Source organism: Protopterus annectens, chromosome 6.part0 (assembly GCF_019279795.1).
Source record: "Protopterus annectens isolate FY-2018-M chromosome 6.part0, PAN1.0, whole genome shotgun sequence".
In the NCBI taxonomy this organism is placed as follows: Eukaryota; Metazoa; Chordata; order Ceratodontiformes; family Protopteridae; genus Protopterus; species Protopterus annectens.
The window spans coordinates 1,895,554,639-1,895,566,780 of record NC_056737.1 but is presented as its reverse complement, the minus strand read 5'-3'; positions in this window follow the sequence as shown (position 1 = coordinate 1,895,566,780).

Genomic DNA, 12,142 nt, shown 5'->3' with positions numbered 1-12,142 from the left:
GACATCTGGTCCCACATGTTGGCTTCTGCTGGTGAAGCACTGTGTCACTATTCTACAGAAATCACAGCATGTGAAGTTCAAGGTTCAGCTACATGTGCTGTACCCTGACTAATCAGGCAGGGTTCTGGCAAATGTTCTATTGTCTATTTATTGTCAAGTGGACAAATTAACATTAATAGCTACTAAATTACAATATTACTATGCAGTACAACAGTGTAATGCAAGTGTACCCTTAAGTCTGTTAATCACAAGTACTCATCACAGTACTCAGACAACTCTTACAGAGACATCTGAAGAGATCAACACAGAACTGAAAGACCAATACCCATACTAATTAAAAACTGCTACATATTGACAGTAAACACTTATGAAAGCCAGTTTAGTCATAGGTTATGCACTGCTGTATGTCATTAAGGCCATGATGTACTTATCTCAAGTGATTAATATGGTATACTGACTAAACTTTGAAGTGCTCAGGCTAGTAATATAGGGCTGAGAGGTAGGCACCAAATAAATCAAATATATTTTTATTACGTGCAAGCAGTTGTAAAATCTGCAACACACAACAAAAAAACAGCAACTAGGATTAACAGTACGATGGTACGAAAAATTGCCAGAACAGTAACAATAAAAATAAATTAGTTTTAAAATGTGAATGCAGGACACAGATGCACACAAATATGTCAAGGCTTATGTCAGATATCCACATAGAGTAATCACATACACTTTGTCAGACCATCATGGAGATAAACAGCTCACATTCAATAAGCATGTGAGGTAGTGAAGTATTTTAATGCCACTTTAATAATGTAGCAATAGCACTGATGTTGCTCTATACAATAAAAGTACAATCTTGGAGTACACATATGCAAGTGAGAGCAATGTGTACATGTTACATAGTCAGGTATACACACTATGCCCTGTAAGTATTGAAGTGCCATCACTGTATGATTTGGTCTATCAAAGCACTGTTAAGTGTAGATGTCAGTTACAGACCTGGCATCCTTCATTACGTAACAACTAATATGAAGCTCACTCACATGTGTTTAACACTGCTACATATCTGCAGGAACACAACCTCAATAGGTCTGTGATAAACTGGGGTTCCTATTAGATAACCGAAGATACATTCTATTGAATGCATCTTGGTCAAACTTAAAACAACAAAAAGGCAAAATAGCAAAGCGGCTTTTAAGTGAATTCTTTCCTAGGGAAAGAATTTGCTTGGCTGCTTCTGTTACTTTGCCGTTTTCGGCACTGTAGTGCGATCTTGTAGTTGGTATATTTAAGTAGGGGGATGTGGGGGGTGAAGCCCCCCACTTTATGTATTCTTTCAATTGTTTTTTTCTTTTTTCTTTTTTTGGAACAGCGATTTTTTTCCCTTGGAAATAAATCGCTGTTCTGAACGTTCGAGATTGCAAGATTTCACTTACATGGGGTTGATTATTCATCGTTTGCTTTTTTAAGCATTCAGTGATATAATATAGACCCAATAAACTGCACCGATTGTGTTATAATCAGGTCACACTGTACACAGATATGTCTGCTATTGGTATGATATGTACAAGTGACACATTTCAATATATACACATTTTCTGTTAGCATATCTGAAGGCTAAGCAAAATAAATAAATAACTAAATAAATAATATAAATAAATGTATCCATCATGTAAGCATAGTTTCAGCATATTAGCTATGACAGCATACCTAAGGCCCTTAAGAAGTAGCTGCTCTGAGTGTACACAGTAGACAGCATAGCTTCCTAGTATGTAGAATGCTAAAGCAAGAACTCTATCCCATATAGCAAAGTTAATATTGGCAATGGCACCATTTGGCATAGCAGAAAAGGAATATAGCGTTACTACACAGTAGTGCGCTGCCTGTGTAGCAGGTACATACATATATATGCATTATAAATATAGATGTGGTAGCTTAACATGATGTCAACACTGCAAACATTTAATCAAAACTTCATACTAACCATCAGACAAAAACACACAAACAAGGTACAGCAGAAAATATGGAATACACACACGCCTTTTCATTTTTACTTATTGCTTAATGTGATGCGGTCATTAGTTGTATACAAAATAACTGCATGTACAAATGAGCAATAATACAAAGTCAGTGACATATGATCAGTTGTACAAAACAAAATACATCAATCACATGATGGTTTACTTAACAATACATAGAACATACAAAAGGTAATCATTTTAACCACAGCTGTTGCATGATGGCAGGACATATATATCAATTAGCATCTAAAGTGGTATAATAACTTTAGTGAAAATCAAAGAGGATTTTAAAATGCTGATACTCTTATTTTTCATCTGTTTCAATGTATAAAACCATTTGAACAGATGCTATTCTCCCTAATTAATTACTATTAACAATTTTAAGATCAAAATTAACAACATTTACACATGCAAATCTAAGTATGTTGTTTACGTAATAGTCTGTAAATCCTGTGGGGCATTTTATGTAGGTCGTACTTACAGGAAATTATTTAAGGGAATGTATGAATAAAAAAGAGCTGTGGAGACTGGCAATGACAACAATGCTTTAGGTAAACGTTATAAAACAGGAGATTGTTCAATTGATTTCAAAGTTGTGGTATTGGGAACTATTACTGATTATGAAACAAAGTTTAATGCAGATGAAGAGCTTGGATGGTTGGAATATATGTGGCAGGTTAGGTTGAATGCCTGCTACCCTCCAGGACTAAACAGCAGAGAAGATTTTGTAGCTTATTTGAAGAGGAAGGGGTTAAAACATTAAACCTGTATGGCCATGTGATGTGGAATTTTAGTATTTAAGTGAATGATGGCGTTATTTTAAATTCAGTCTGATGAAGTCTTGTTTGTTAGAAGATGAAAGTGTTTACTGGATTTTATTACCTTTCTTACTTTTGTTATTAAAAGTGCAGTTTGGTTTATAACCAAGTTTCATTATTTTTATTTTTTTCAGTTATTTGGTTTGATGTTATTTCTTTTATTTAACAGATTTAAAGTGCCTAAACCATTATTAAAATTGGTCATACATCTTTTATGTGTACAGTCCTTTCCCTTATTAACATTGACATTCAATTGACATCAGCATTGCAAAGGCATTGAGTTAATTTCCTGTAATTAACGATTTAAATTAGTACATGTCATCATACATGTTACATGCAGTCCATCATTGCTTGTATCTGCAGGAAAGCAGAATTTTGTTATTGCTACAATTTCCCAGTGGTTGTCATACAGAATTCATCCTGAGTAAAATGACCTTCTTCATTGCACAGAAGATTAAGACTATGAGGTATTGGCATTAACATAGAGCAGTATAGTTATGAGCTGCTAATAATTGACTTCCTGTGGAACAGGGTTTGATTCCCTTCATTTACCTTACATGATGTGTCACCTTGAGCAAATCACTTAACTAAGCAGTGCCTTGGAGAGTTGGGCTAAACTATCCAGTGGGCTCCTGTAATGCATGCCTAGTAACTGCTGATAAATGTGTTAACACTGTTCTTATCAACTATCTATTTGTTATACATTCATACACAATTATTTATCATAGACATTTGCTCTATTTCTATTATTGAGACCTGGATATGAACGTTCACACATAAAAAAAAAAAAAAATCACCAAAGTCAAGAGCACTACAGAAATCTTATCTGTCCATATATCTATATACCTGTAGAGATAGATAGATAGATGGTGCCAGGACTGGAAGAAATGACAGTGTACAATCCTCAAAATATAGAAACATTCCTACAATGTGTCCAGGCCAGGCCCAGGAGGAGGATGGTCCCCTTGTTGTAGAAGGAAGTAGTAGTCCACAACAATCACAAAAACTGATAGGCCAAAGAAGAGCCATAAAGACAATAAATTGGATTATTGAAGATAATGAAAAATTATGTATTGTTACTATTATGCAAAAAGCTCTAAGAGAAATGCAGGCAAAGGCATCCAGATATGGAAAATTTCACAATAAGAAAATAATATCACAAATAGGGAATGTAGAAAAGAAGATTAATAAAGTAGAAATTAAAAAAAAGAAAATTAGGTTACTGAGTGCCTTGAAAGTGAAGGATGTGGTGTAGAAGGTCAAATACAGGTTACATCACAGCATGATGGAAGTAAGGAGAAACAGGAAGAACAGGGGACATCTGAAGAGAAATCTGTAGATGTGAAAGAAAAATATATTTCATATGGTCTAATATCTATGCAAAGGAGAAAGCAAAACTAATCAATACAAAAAGAGCAGCACAAAAGATATTTGAAGAGAAATACAGGCAAAGGAATCCCAACATGGAAAACTTTACAATACAAAAAAATAAGAGGACAAATAGGAAAAGCAGAAAAGAAGATTAGTAATGGAGAAGTTAAAGAAATAGAAACTGAGGTGATGGAGTACCTCCAAAGTGAAGAATTCAGTGTAAAAAATCTAATTCAGAAAGCACCACACCAGGATAAAGGTATGGGCCTCCAAATTAAGTGGAAACCAGTGGAATGGGAAGCAATTGGTTAGGTGCCATATGAAGATATTTTGGAGCCTTCCACAGAAAGCCAGTATAAATATTCACTTGAAGCTGGACAGTAAGTGAAGGAACAGGAAATTATGGAAACTCTGACATAGTCAATGTTGAGGAGTGATAGCCAGTATGTACCCATATGACAGAGCAATGGATGGCACAGGATGAAATTGAAGACACTGTGGCACAGGAAGATGCAATAGAACTTTCTATGGAATGCCATCATGAAATGGAAAACAAAAAATGTGCCCTCGGTTTAGAAGAAAGCAAGCTAAGAGAAGAGTTGTTTGCTTTAATAGAGATAGATAGACATATTAAAATCAATGAAAGAAATAGACTGCAGAAGGGCAATAAAACTCAAAAAGTCAGAAATTTTATAAAAAAAAGAAATGAACACTAATTCGAACTGTCCACAGAGTTCCATGCAATATAACAGAGGTAAACAGAATACACTACTGTACAGCTAAATTAAAACCTGATAAAGTTCTACTACAAGAACACAGGGTAGTAAGGGAAAGGAAGGGGATAAATTGAATACCATCATGGAAATAGCAAATAAAGAAAACTATAAAACAATTAAGACAACAAGTGTCACCATTAGAAGAGTATAGATGAGGGAACAGATCAACAAAACACTTAGAAAGATAGACATGATAAAAGCAATATGCAGTATTAGAACAGATCAGGATCTATCATGCACTATCACAAATAACAAACTAAAATCTCAGCACAGGTGGAAAAATGTAGAAAATACACAGATAAGTATGAAGGAAAAGTAGAAAATATGCAATTTATTGATGACCCAAAAAATTTTTATAGGGAATTGGGAAACAAGGTAACAGGAGTTGAAAGACCATCAAAAACAGAATAAATAGATACATTTTGGAGAAGTATCTATGAAGCTCCTGTGTAACATAACAACGATGCTAAATGGATAGAAGTAAAAGGAAAAATAAGAAGTTTAAAGGTACAGGATATGAAATGGGATGAAATAACAACTAGAGACATGGAAATAAAGTTAAGACAAGTCTCAAACTGGAAAACCCCAGGCACAGATGCAGTATCTAACTTCTGGTTAAAAGTGTTACCATCTTTGCATGAGGATTTAGCCAGGAGTAAAAACTATTTATATGCACACACCAAACAGTCACCAACCTGGCTAACAACAGGAAAAACAATGGTCCTACTTAAGAGTGAACCTGCAAGCTACCCTAAACATTATAGACCAATAACTTGCTTTCTGACGATGTATAAACTATACACTGGAATTGATGTCAACAAAGTTTATAGTCATTTAGAAGAAAACTCAAATATGGCAATAGAGCAAAAGGGCAATAAAAGAAGGTCATATGGAACAAAGGATCATTTGTTGTTAAATAAAGTCATAGTGGAGAACTGTAAAAAGGGGAAGAATTGAAGTATTGCATGGATTGACTACAGACAAGTATTTGACAGTATCCCCCATTCATGGATAAATGAGTGCTTAAAAATGTATAAGATACATCTTACACTGATCAATTACCTTATAGTGACCATGAAACAGTGGCAGACCACTTTGCAATTAAGCCATGATAAAGGACAAATTATTATTCCAGGGATAAAAATTCAAAGGGGGATATTCCAGGGTGACTCTCTGTCACCACTGTTATTCTGCCTTGCCTTTAGCCCATTAACCTGTCTACTTAATAGCTTAGGCCATGGCTGTAATTTGGCTCCTAGAAAACAACATAGTGTAAATAATTCTCATCTTCTCTTTGTTAATGATTTAAAACTATAGCTCATCAGATGAGGAACTGAAAGCACAACTTCAAGTTGTCAAAACATTTTTCAGAAGATATAAGAATGTTATTTGTTCTTGATAAATGTGCAAAAGCAACCTTTAAAAGCAGGAAAACTGCAGCACAAAGAAAACATCAGTTTGGGACAAGAATGTGATATAAAAGAACTTGAGCAATAGTGAGTATATAAATATTTGGGAAATGATGAAGGATCAATAATAAAACATGAGCAAATGCAAATAAAACTTAGTAAGGTATACTTTAGAAGACTTAAATTAATCCTGAAAACAGCGTTGGCATCTAAGAACAAAACTATCTGCGGTGGTGCAGTGGTTAGCGTTGTCACCTCACAGCAAGAAGTTCTCCTTTGATTCTCAGCTGGAGCACCTTCTGTGTGGAGTCTGCATGTCCTCTGCACAGTCGAGTGATGTTTAAAGATATGCAGGTAGGTGCGTGCATGAATGGGTGTGCCTTCTCATTAGCAGACCAGAGTTCCACTGTGGGCAACCCTAACCGGGAAAAGCCAAAAGACTTTTTAAAGCAATTTGCTCTTTCTGTCCTAACTTATAGTTTTGTAGTGATTGACTGGCCCCAAAATGTGTTGGATAGATTAGACAGGAAAACAAGATGGATGCTTCATGCTCACCAAATGATTTATAAAAATCATTGCATACTAAGATTATATATTCCCCATTCCAAAGGAGGGATGGGCCTCCTTGAAATTGATTACATGTATAGCTCTGCAATTTGGGACTCCACACATATCTGCTGACCTTTCAAGAACCAAATGTAATGAAAGTTTTGAAGCATACGGACAATAAATCTAAGATGACTTCCATGCTTAGAAGAGCAGAAGCATATTGGCATCAAGTAGAAATGAAAATCAAACCACAAGTAGATAAAAATCAAGTAACAATTGAATGTGCAAAAAAACAAAAGAAAGAATGTAAGGTGAAGAACCAGATGAGAAGGTAAGAAATGTGTAAAAATTCATAAATATAGTTACAAGTAAAGAAAACTTCTGGAAGAACCTAATGTTGATCAGGAACAAAAGCAGGAATGGTTAAGGAGAAGAGAATTCAAACCAAGAGATGGAAGATTAATATTGTTAGCACAAGATAGTGGGCTACGTATGAACATGTGGGAGAAACAGACATATGTATGTTATATAAAACAGAACTGGAAACAATTGCACACCTCATTCCTGGTTGTGACATACTAATGGCAGAAGGACTGTATACTGAAAGGCATAATAATGTGGCAAGACTGTTGCACTGGAGATTGTGCAAACCTTATGGTACTGAAGTGCCTGAAAAGCACTGGAAACATCTGCCACAAAGCATTATAGAAAAGTATGAAGTCTACATTACATGAGATCATCCATTACCAACAGTTCAAAAGATAGATGCTAGAAAACTGGATATAGTGGTCCATGAAAAGAAGGCAAAAGTAGCACTGATCATTGAAATTGCCACACCCAGTGACTACAGTATCTTGCTTAGAGAGAGAGACACAAAGTCCTAAAATATCAGGGTTTGCAGGCAGAAATGAGATCAGTGTGGAAGAAAGATACCCAGACAGTTCCAAGAGCAACGGGTCATATAAAAATTAATCTTCAATCGTATTCAGATATGTTACCAATACACGTAAGTCCATACGAATTGCAGAAGAAGTCATTACTGGACACATTGCGAGTACTGCAAATATCACGTCTGGCTGACATCAAAGATTGAAACAAGGGTCTATATCATATGAGCAAATTGGACCTCTAAGTGCTTTTTCTGAAATCACAGTATAGTGAAGAATGGGATACTTGCCCTTTCCTCACTGTAGTTCGATCTTAGAGTTGGAATATATATTTAGCAGGGGGTGGAAGTTCAAGGTCCAGTATGTTCGATATTATGAGCGTTTGCAATTTGTATGATTCGCTCATATGATATAGACCCTTGAAACAATACTAATTTCATGTTCTTTAATTGGACTTTGACTTAGGAATGGGGTACATATTAGAATATAAGTATATGCATATAGATGGATAGATAAAAATGTATTTTGATACATAATAACAATAATTTGCTGTGTGCACATTATAAGAAAAATGTGTGTGTATGAATAGTGACACAAAGATGTATCTAGGCCTTAATTAACATAGCTAGTTAGATTACAGTGGGCACATCATTATCTAGCTGATTTAGTCTAAATCAGTAGAGTATTTGTTTATCAGAAATAAATACAAGTTCATGCTATCTGCCTGATATAACAGTAATGATAAAGTAAAGCACAAGCAAAAATAACAAGTTATGCTAAAGACCTGTTGTACCAAACCAGATAAATACGAAAAAATAAAGTACAGGTCACCGCTGAATTATTCTTTGTGGAATCTCCTTTATTAAAAGTAAGCTCTTTTGGAATAATCCTTCATCAGACATAATCCAAAGTAACAAAAGCAGCCATATTTAAAACACAGATCATCCAATCACTTACTCCTAAAAGCCCGCCTTTCTTGTAAAGCAGGTTTAATTGGTAAAACATCATTAAGACCAGGTGGTCTATGTGCTCTTAAATCTACTATCCACTTGGATTCAGCTAATGCTGTTCTATGCTGAATGCCCCCCCCCCTCTCATTAGTGGCAATATTTACAATACATCTGAACTTAAAAGTGTGTGTGGGATTAATCTCTATATGTCTGAATAAAGCATTGCTCACTTGACATGTTCTAATATTACTAATATGCTGTAAAATCCGAACTTTCAGCATGTTATTCGTCATGCCTACATAAAAACTTTCACATTGTTCACAATTGGCCATATATACTAAGTGTTTTGTCCTGCAAGTAGCCCTCCCTTTAAATATAAAAGTTTGTGTCTTATCTGGATGTTTATATTCAATGTCGCTATTAATATATTGGCAAGCCTTGCAGTTACCACAGGGATATGTGCCTGCTCTAATATCTATTGTAGGTCTCTTATTCAAATAAGTCTCCTTACATAACAGGTCCTTAAGATTGTTGTTTCTCCTATAATTAAACATGGGACGTTCTGCCACTACGTCCTTAAGACTAATATCACTTCTTAGGATATTCCAATTGTTCTGAACTATATTACATATGTCTTTAATATTGCTACCATACGTAAAAAGTATTTTAGGTTGTTCCTTCCTGCTACTACATAATCCTGTATCTATTTGTCTGCCAATAACAGGGCCTTGCATCCATGGCCTATTCTTTGTCTTCCTATGTAATACATTGTTACTAACCACCTTACTAACCATGTTCCTCTCATAGCCCCTATCCAAAAAATGTCCACTCAGCCTAGAAAGTTCCTCATCACAATAAGTATCTTCAGAACATACATTATAAGAAAAATGTGTGTGTATGAATAGTGACACAAAGATGTATCTAGGCCTTAATTAACATAGCTAGTTAGATTACAGTGGGCACATCATTATCTAGCTGATTTAGTCTAAATCAGTAGAGTATTTGTTTATCAGAAATAAATACAAGTTCATGCTATCTGCCTGATATAACAGTAATGATAAAGTAGATTATTTAAATCTAACATGGCAGTGCAGTACAATGAAAAAAAATCACTCCTAAGTAGGGTGCTTTAAGCAACAATGTTAAGGTTAAACACCACAAAGCCCTAAAGCCATACTTAATGATTCCATATAACTAAATCTGAATCTCTCTGACTCTCTTTGTTTAAAGGTATAGACACATGCACACACACACACACACACAAAACTATATATATAATATATATATACATATATATATATATATATATATATATATATATATATATATATAGTTTTACTATTTCACAATCTCGAAAAAGAAAAGTAAAACCCCACTTCCGTGAAAGTGCACTTTCGCAAAAGCCAATTCACCAAATAGGAAAAAAAAATGAAAAACGACTGTAAACATTGTTTTGCAGGGGGTCAAGCCCCCCTGCCCTCCCCCAATTAAATATACTAACTCCAAGATCACACTACAGTGGGAAAAGTATACATTTCCTTATCCCCACTGTAACGTGCTTTGGCGAATCATCTTATACGAAAGTGCACTTCCACTGTAGTCCACTTTTGCTTAAGTGGGTTCAACCTTCTGTTTCTCAATGAACTGTGTTTTTGACAAACAGGAGAGCAATATATACATATATATATATATATATATATATATATATATATATATATATATATTATATAAAACATGTGGGCACAAAACTATGCTTGATCGACAGCTGTTTAGTCAATAAAGTTTGACTGTTGACAGGTGTGCAAAACAGTACAATTATCAGGGTTAGGGAATATGCCTTTTCCTAATTATTGCGCAATCTTGGAGTTAGTATATATAAATAACAGTGGATGCTGGATGGCACAGCCTCTCATAGACATTTTGAAAGTCAATATTAGGGTCTTTCAATTGAATTCAACAGTCTCTCTCTCTCTCACACACACACACACACACACACACACACACACACACACACACACACACACACACACACACACACACACGTATATATAGATAGATACATACATACAAATATTTCAGGTATGGACATTAATACCCTTCTAGCCTGCCAATATATCAAAATACTTGTTCCCATAATAAGCATCCAGACTGTTCTTAAAAATATGTAAACCAGTGTTTTCTTTAATGGAATTCGGTTGCCTATTCAATGATCTCTCAGACAACCAATTAGTACACTTTTCATTCCTGTAGAATCTTCTACATGGGTTGTCTGATGATTTGTCTGGTACTTTTTGATAACTCCAAACATTCCCAGAGGTAGTTGTCACTAAATGCCCTTTATAGCTGGATAAGTTCTCCTCTCAAATATCTATATGAGGCATTGTATAATTTCAGATGTTTCAGTCTTTCATAATAACTTGCATTTTCACAACCATGGATGCCCTTGGTATAGTTCCACTGTATTCTTTCCAGTTTACTCATGCTTGTTTTCTTATAAGGTTTCCATATTGTTATTCCATACTCAAGTTAGGGTCTAATATAACAAACAAACAAATACTTCACCCCTTCTGATTTTCTAGACATTAGAAATCTGTTTATACAACCTATAGTTCTATAACTATCATTAACCAATTAGTTGATATTTATTAGAAACACTCAAAGCTGGATCTACCCATATGCCCAGGTCCTTAAATGAAGCTACAGTTTCAATCACTGTGTGCTGCATTAAATATTCTCCCTTCAGTTTATGTCTGCCATATCTCATATGTTTAGTTTTTGATGTATTTATCAGCATATCAGTCTCCTGTTCCCAAATGGTCAGTTTAGTCAAGTTCTTTTGCAGACATGCCTTCTCTGTTAACACATGTAATCAGTTTACCCAGTTTCAAGTCATCTGCAATACAGGGTATAGAACACCTCAGATGAAAAAGTTAGGTCTGAAAGATACAATCTAAACAAGTATGGGCCTAGGACCGAGCCCTGTGGGACACCCAGACTGTAACCATGAATTTCACCTATCCAGTTGTAATATGATACTTGTCATGTCCTATTTGTAAGCTATGCAGCTATCCATCTTATCTAGATTACATCTAATTTGATCAGCATTTTGTGTATGACACTATCAAATGCTGAAGTTAAATCTATTTAAATTACATCACAGCACATTTTTTTCACTCGTAGCTTTTATTATATGTTTATATAACGTTACAGGTAGTTGTTGTTCTTCTTTTGGCTTTGCCACAGCGGAACTCTGGTCCACTAATGATTGGCAGTAGATTTTTTTACAGGTGCTGAGGTGCCAGCTCTATGCCCAGGTAGTAATAGATCTATTTTCAACATATGCATGCTAATATATGGTTTCAAG